The sequence below is a fragment of the Bos grunniens genome, chromosome 16, assembly GCF_055505025.1.
Source record: "Bos grunniens cultivar Pamir isolate PY7600 chromosome 16, Bosgru_T2T1.0, whole genome shotgun sequence".
Classification (NCBI taxonomy): Eukaryota; Metazoa; Chordata; class Mammalia; order Artiodactyla; family Bovidae; genus Bos; species Bos grunniens.
In genome coordinates this window covers 65197632-65205499 of record NC_141180.1, presented here as the reverse complement: position 1 = coordinate 65205499, position 7868 = coordinate 65197632, and positions in this window count along the sequence as shown.

Genomic DNA, 7868 nt, shown 5'->3' with positions numbered 1-7868 from the left:
CAGTTCAAAAGCATCAGTTCTTCAACACTCAGCTTTCTTTATAGTCCAGCTCTCACATCCATACATGACTACTGGAAAAACCATAGACTTGACTAATCGGACCTTTGTTGGCAAAATAATGTCTCTGCTTTTTAGTATGCTGTCTAGGTTGGTCATAGCTTTTCTTCCAAAGAGCAAGCCTCTTAATTTCATGGCTGCAGTCACCATCTGCAACATCACTCATGTGCCAAATCAATTTTTTTTTTTTTTACTATTTCTAGTTGATATGGAAAGAATAAGTATAAGCTAATAATGGTGTAAATGTAGAATTATCTTTGCTAGGCCCCCATCTCAGTTACACTGAAGTGTCCTTTTCCACCATCAGGGTTCTAGTAAGGAAGCTGTCCTCCCTTCTTCTTCTACCATGAGAGGTACCAGCTTCTGGATGAAGCCATAGAGCATCCCATTTGGTAACCAATGAATTTGTCACATGACCATTCTGTCTCAAAAATACTTTTGGTATCTTACTTTGGAGATAATTCATTTATTGCCAGAAAAGTTCACCCAGGATGGAGACAAAGAAATCTACATGTATCCTTTCAGATTGTAAATAAACTATGCTCCAATCAAATTAAAATTTAAAAAAAAATGTCATTCCTAGCTAACACTTTGAGCTGGCATGTTTTGTTGACCATGGGGATCCTGAGGAGTCAAAGTTTCCTAGGTGGCTCTAGTGGTAAAGAATGTGCTTGCCAATGCAGGAGACATGGGTTCAACTCCTGGATCAGGAAGGTCCCCTGAAGTAAGAAATGGCAACCCACTCCAGTATTCTTGCCTGGAAAATTCCATGGGCAGAGGAGCCTGGTGGGCTACAGTCCATGGGACAGCAGAGAGTCAGACACGGCTTAGCAACTGAACACACGAATACATCTGATAACTCAGATTGTGCTTTTCACGTAGGGACCTTTTCTCACTTACTGGACTTGGTGCTTCTTAAGCCTCAAAGTGAGGAAATAAGTGAGGGCCCTCTCAGAGAAAAAGCTCTTGACTGAATTGAAATGCTCTAACCCTCTTTTCCTACACTCAATTCTTCTGAGCATCCTCTTTTTTACTCTAATCCTCCAGAAACAAAGGTCCTCATTTAAATTCTTTTCTGCAAGCTGAGGCTTAAGATATTCAGGACCTGGATCAGCCCTCCCAAAGACAGCTGCAATCTTTAGATACACAAAACATTATCTAGATTCACTGAAGGTGTGAAAGCATTTCTCCTTAAAATCGTACATTTCCTTCCAGATAAATCACTCCCATTGACTGCTTAAAGAGTTTCCAGCAAAAGCAGCCAAAAATTAAGACTACCGTTGAATTTCTAGGCCACAGTGCCCCATAGCTTTCTAGTCCATATTTGAAGTACACAGTGATTATTCTGGAGCATTTCCTTCTATTCAGAATCTCAGAACAGACAACCTGAGAGCTTTTAAAAGCTTTTATAAAGTATTGACTCTGTAATGTGCTTTTGTTGTTGTTCAGTTGCTAAATGGTGTCTGACTCTTTGTGACCCCATGAACTGTAGCACACCAGGCTTCCATGTCCTTCACTAACTTCTGGCATCTGCTCAAACTCATGTCCATTGAGTCAGTGATGATATCCATCTCATGCTGCACCCTTCTCCTTTTATCTTCAGTCTTTTCCAGCGTCAGGGTCTTTTCCAATGAGTCAGCTCCTCACCTCAGGTGTCCAAAATAGTGGGCTTCAGCTTCAGCATTGGTTCTTCCAATGAATATTCAGGGTTGATTCCCTTACTTTCTTGAAATAAAAAATAAACCTTCCCTCCTGTACATGAATGAAATATACTGAAACTGTCAGTTAGTTTGAATTTTTTAAAAATACTTGAACTGTTTTATGTTTCAAATGAGATAAAGACATTTGCAACATCGTTTTCCAAAGTGTGATTTTACAAATAAATTACCAGTGTGGGCTTTACCAGTGTAGGAAAGTTTATGTGAATTCAATTTAAATTAGAGAACCAGAGAGATAAAGACCACTGAGTCACATAGTGAAATTTATAATATAATTAAGAAGCACAAGATTTCTTTATGAAATGGTTTTCTTCCTTTTAAATATAAGAATTCAAAAACATATATTCAAAGTTTGCTCAATAAAGTGAGATTAGTGGATGAGCAGAACTCATTAAGGGGCTTTCCAGGTGGCATAGAATGCCCCTGCCAATGCAGGAGACTCAAGAGATGCAGGATATGTGGGTTCCATCCCTGGGTGGGGAAGATTCCCTGGAGTAGGAAATGGCAACCCACTCCAAAATTCTTGCCTGGAAACTTCCATGGACAGAGCAGCCTGGTGGTCTACAGTCCAGGGAGATGCAGAATCTGAGATGAGTGAGCATGCATACATATATACAGAACTCATTAACTAGATCTGGAAATGTGAGAATGTGTTATCTGTTTTTACTTTAATTGATATTATTCCTGTTAATAAATATGGCAACTTAATTAACAGTGAATTTAACGTTCAGATTACATAAAAGATATGTGTACTTTAATCTTGGGCTTATAAGTTTAGCAATGTAGCAGGATGATATTATCCATTTTGATTTAAGTTACAAGGAAATTTTATCCTTGGTTTGGTCCTCTTAAATTTGGATATAATAGACTTCTCTCACTGGATTTTGCTCTTTAGAAAAATGCTTATGGAACTTCAGAGAAAGTAGCTAGTTGCAAGCCATACACATGATAATTAATATTAATATCTCATTTTTAGCCTGTAGTCTGAAAGTTCCAGTGTCTAATTTCTGTGACTGTGTGTTTACATTCTTGCAAGTGTATATAAATATATGAATTTGTCTTATATAGGATTTTCCAGGTGGCACTAGTGGTAAAGAACCCACCTGCCAATGCAGGAGACTTAAGAGATGCAGATTCTATCCCTGAGTTGGGAAGATCCCCTGGAGAAGGAAATGGCAACTCACTCCAGTATTTTTGCCTGGAGAGTCCCATGGACAGAGGAGTCTGGTGGGTTACAGTCCATAGGCTGTGAACAGTAGGACATGACTAAAGCAACTTAGCACACACACATGTGATATATATGCAAATATAATAAATGCATAGGTGTATGTAACTCTAAATATGCTTTAAGACCATTAAGACTAATCTCCTTGATTTCACCAGACAGCGAGTCTATCCAGTAGACCAGGAAGCCTATGTCATCTGTCATCATGGGAACTCCATTTATCCTGTGTGTCCCTTTTTCTCTATCAGTTGCCCCTGTCAGCTGTTGCAAGCTGCTCTCCAAATTTTGAATTTTTTAATCATGACTTCAGGGAATCTTGGTTGTTAATCAGCAAAAACATTGTCTTCTAAATACTTTCTTTGAACATTCCCTTTGTCTTAGTGAAAATGACACTAGGATTTCCCTCAGAACAATGCTCCCTTTGTAGTCCTCAAGCGAGGACTGTTTTCGTTCACATGTCTTATGTACTGCAGATCTTGGAAAGCTCCTCATCTTTATTTTCACAGTGTTCTTCATCTCTATTCACTAAAATCCCTCAGTTGTAAATTTCAGGTCACTAAATTTTACCACTCACTATCGATTTTTACTTGTTGTCATGTACAAAGGAATGTTGTCATGTACGGGCTTCCCCGGTGGCTCAGCTGGTAAAGAACCTGCCTGCCAATGAAGGAGATGCAAGAGATGAGGGCTTGATCCCTGGGTCAGGAAGATCCTTTGGAGAAGGAAATGGAAACCCACTCTAGTATTCTTGCCTGGAAAATTCCATAAACAGAGGAGCCTGGCAGGCTACTGTCCATGGGGTGGCAAAGAGTTGAACATGACTGAGGCCGCAAGCACACACACACAGGAATACTTAACCCTGAATAGCTCTGGTTGTTCCTGGTGAGACACTTGCCCCTCCTCCATTCCCCATAATATTGTCAGTCTTATCACTACTACCATCCAGGTCATTACCCATCATTTATAGGTTATAGCACGTGACTGTAATACAGTCTAAAATTAATATTGCCTTAATGTTGGATTTAGGTCATACCTGAATGGTCTAGTGGTTTTCCCTACTTTATTCAATTTAAGTCTGAATTTGGTAATAAGGAGTTCATGATCTAAGCCACAGTCAGCTCCTGGTCTTGTTACTGTATAGAGCTTCTCCATCTTTGGCTGCAAAGAATATAATCAATCTGATTTCAGTGTTGACCATCTGGTGATGTCCATGTGTAGAGTATTCTCTTGTGTTGTTGGAAGAGGGTGTTTGCTATGACCAGTGCATTTTCTTGGCAAAACTCTATTAGTCTTTGCCCTGCTTCATTCTGTATTCCAAGGACAAATTTGCCTGTCTGATAGGTAAGAGTGCCTGATGAACTATGGAATGAGGTTCATGACATTGTACAGGAGACAGGGATCAAGACCATCCTCATGGAAAAGAAATGTAAAAAAGCAAAATAGCTGTCTGGGGAGGCCTTACAAACAGCTGTGAAAAGAAGAGAAGTGAAAAGTAAAGGAGAAAAGGAAAGATATAAGCATCTGAATGCAGAGTTCCAAAGAATAGCAGGAAGAGATAAGAAAGCCTTCCTCAGCGATCAATGCAAAGAAATAGAGGAAAACAAAAGAATGGGAAAGACTAGAGATCTCTTCAAGAAAATTAGAGATACCAAGGGAACATTTCATGCAAAGATGGGCTCGATCAAGGATAGAAATGGTATGGACCTAACAGAAGCAGAAGATATCAAGAAGAGGTGGCAAGAATACGCAGAACTGTACAAAAAAGATCTTCACGACCCAGATAATCACGATGGTATGATCACTGACCTAGAGCCAGACATCCCAGAATGTGAAGTCAAGTGGGCCTTAGAAAGCATCACTACGAACAAAGCTAGTGGAGGTGATGGAATTCCAGTTGAGCTATTCCAAATCCTGAAAGATGATGCTGTGAAAGTGCTGCACTCAGTATGCCAGCAAATTTGGAAAACTCAGCAGAGGCCACAGGACTAGAAAAGGTCAGTTTTCATTCCAATCCCAAGAAAGGCAATGCCAAAGAATGCTCAAACTACTGCACAATTGCACTCATCTCACACGCTAGCAAAGTAATGCTCAAAATTCTCCAAGCCAGGCTTCAGCAATATGTGAACCTTGAACTTCCTGATGTTCAAGCTGGTTTTAGAAAAGGCAAAGGAACCAGAGATCAAATTGCCAACATCCACTGGATCATGGAAAAAGCAAGAGAGTTCCAGAAAAACATCTATTTCTGCTTTATTGCTATGCCAAAGCCTTTGACTGTGTGGCTCACAATAAACTGTGTAAAATTCTGAAAGAGATGGGAATACCAGACCACCTCATCTGCCTCTTGAGAAATCTGTATGCAGGTCAGGAAGGAGCAGTTAGAACTGGACATGGAACAACAGACTGGTTCCAAATAGGAAAAGGAGTACATCAAGGCTGTATATTGTCATCCTGCTTATTTAACTTCTATGCAGAGGAGATCATGAGAAATGCTGGACTGGAAGAAACACAAGCTGGAATCAAGATTGCCGGGAGAAATCTCAATAACCTCAGATATGCAGATGACACCACCGTTATGGCAGAAAGTGAAGAGGAACTAAAAAGCCTCTTGATGAAAGTGAAAGTGGAGAGTGAAAAAGTTGGCTTAAAGCTCAACATTCAGAAAATGAAGATCATGGCATCCGGTCCCATCACTTCATGGGAAATAGATGGGGAAATAGTGGAAACAGTGTCAGACTTTATTTTTTGGGGCTCCAAAATCACTGCAGATGGTGATTGCAGCCATGAAATTAAAAGACGCTTGCTCCTTGGAAGGAAAGTTATAACCAACCTAGATAGCATATTCAAAAGCAGAGACATTACTTTGCCAACAAAGGTCCATCTAGTCAAGGCTATGGTTTTTCCTGTGGTCATGTATGGATGTGAGAATTGGACTGTGAAGAAAGCTGAGTGCCAAAGAATTGATGCTTCTGAACTATGGTGTTAGAGAAGACTCTTGAGAGTCCCTTGGACTGCAAGGAGATCCAACCAGTCCACTCTGAAGGAGATTAGCCCTGGGATTTCTTTGGAAGAAATGATTCTAAAGCTGAAACTCCATTACTTTGGCCACCTCATGTGAAGTGTTGACTCATTGGAAAAGACTCTGATGCTGGGAGGGATTGAGGGCAGGAGGAGAAGGGGATGACAGAAGATGAGATGGCTGGATGGTATCACTGACTTGATGGACGTGAGTCTGAGTGAACTCTGGGAGTTTGTGATGGAAAGGAGGCCTGACGTGCTGCGATTCATGGGGTCGCAAAGAGTCAGACATGACTGAGCGACTGAACTGAACTGAACTGAATGTTTGATTAGTTGAGAATATGTGTATAAAAACCATCTAATAAGTTTGCTACTCAGTTTTTTTATCTGAATCCTCCAGTGTTCATATTCTTTACTCTGCTTCAGTTGTTCATTCTCACAGACAACCCTATTCTTTATTTCCAACATCTTTAACACTCATAAAATTCTACTCTGCAGTAACAACTTTCTGTCTTGTCTTTCCATTTTAGCTTCCTATCTTTAATCTTGACCCACTTGTAACCATTTATCAACCATGCTAACACTTCCCTCAATTATTTTAAATCATTATTCAAATGTCATCTTCTCAGTGAGCCTTTCCTTGGCTACCAAATAACAGCATGGTAACTGCCTAACTGCTTTGAGCTCCGCATCTTTCTTGTCAGTTTTATTTTAAGCCAAACATCAATTGTGGGTGTACTAGAAAACTGATACTTATATGTCACATCCCTCATGGGTATAGCCCCTTATAATTCTTCCAATTTTGTAGTTATAATTTTAATTATTTCTTTAAAAATTGCCATCTAACTGTACATGAATTATTAATATAATATGTATATACACAAACACCTACACACATATTATATTTATAATTAAACATATTATATTAAACATTTATATAATTATAAACACATTAAACAGAATATATTATGTTTAATTATATATATATAAATATGTTTAACATGTTTAATATAAAATATATAAATATATATATATATGTTTAGGCATGTATGTATACAAAGATGGGGTTTCCATGGTGGCTCAGCTATAAAGAACCTGCCTGACAATGCAGGAGATGCAAGAGATGTAGGTTTGATCCCTGTATTGGAAAGATCCCCTTGAGAAGGGAATGGCAACCCACTCCAGTATTCTTGCCTGGAGAATCCCATGGACAGAGGAGCCTGGTGGTCCATGGTCCATAAGGCCCACCTGTGTCAGACACGACTGAAGCAACTGAGCACACATGCATGCAAATATAAAGACACCAAAAAAAAGTAGACCTTCTCCTCCTTATAGCTTATTGACACCAGCTGTATATATATATATATATATATATATATATATATATATATTGCATTATTATTTGTTCCCTAAGTATTTACCTATTTTCCTTGAATAGAATGTAAGCTTCATGGTGGCAAGTATTTTGTCTGCTTTGGTCACTGTTATTTCTCCAGCCCCAAAAAGGGTAAATAGAATATGATAAATATTTGCTGAATTAGTTTTTTCATCTGTTTGATTCTTGTTCACATCTATTGTAAATCTTGTTGGCATTTTATTTATTAGCTGAAGACACAACTACATCTCTGATAAACTAAGAAGGCAAAAAGAAGATAAATTCCAAGTTTCTAAATTGACAAAAGAAGAAACTTGTCAGGTATAAGATATAGAACATACATAGCTTATGAAACAGATTTGTCAAAAATACAGAACTAAAAGATACAATTGCCTTAAAGAAAGGAGAAAATTATTTGTGCTTAAAAAATGCAAAGCAAAGTATATGTGGTAGAGTTGACTGCTCTCAGTGCAAAGGC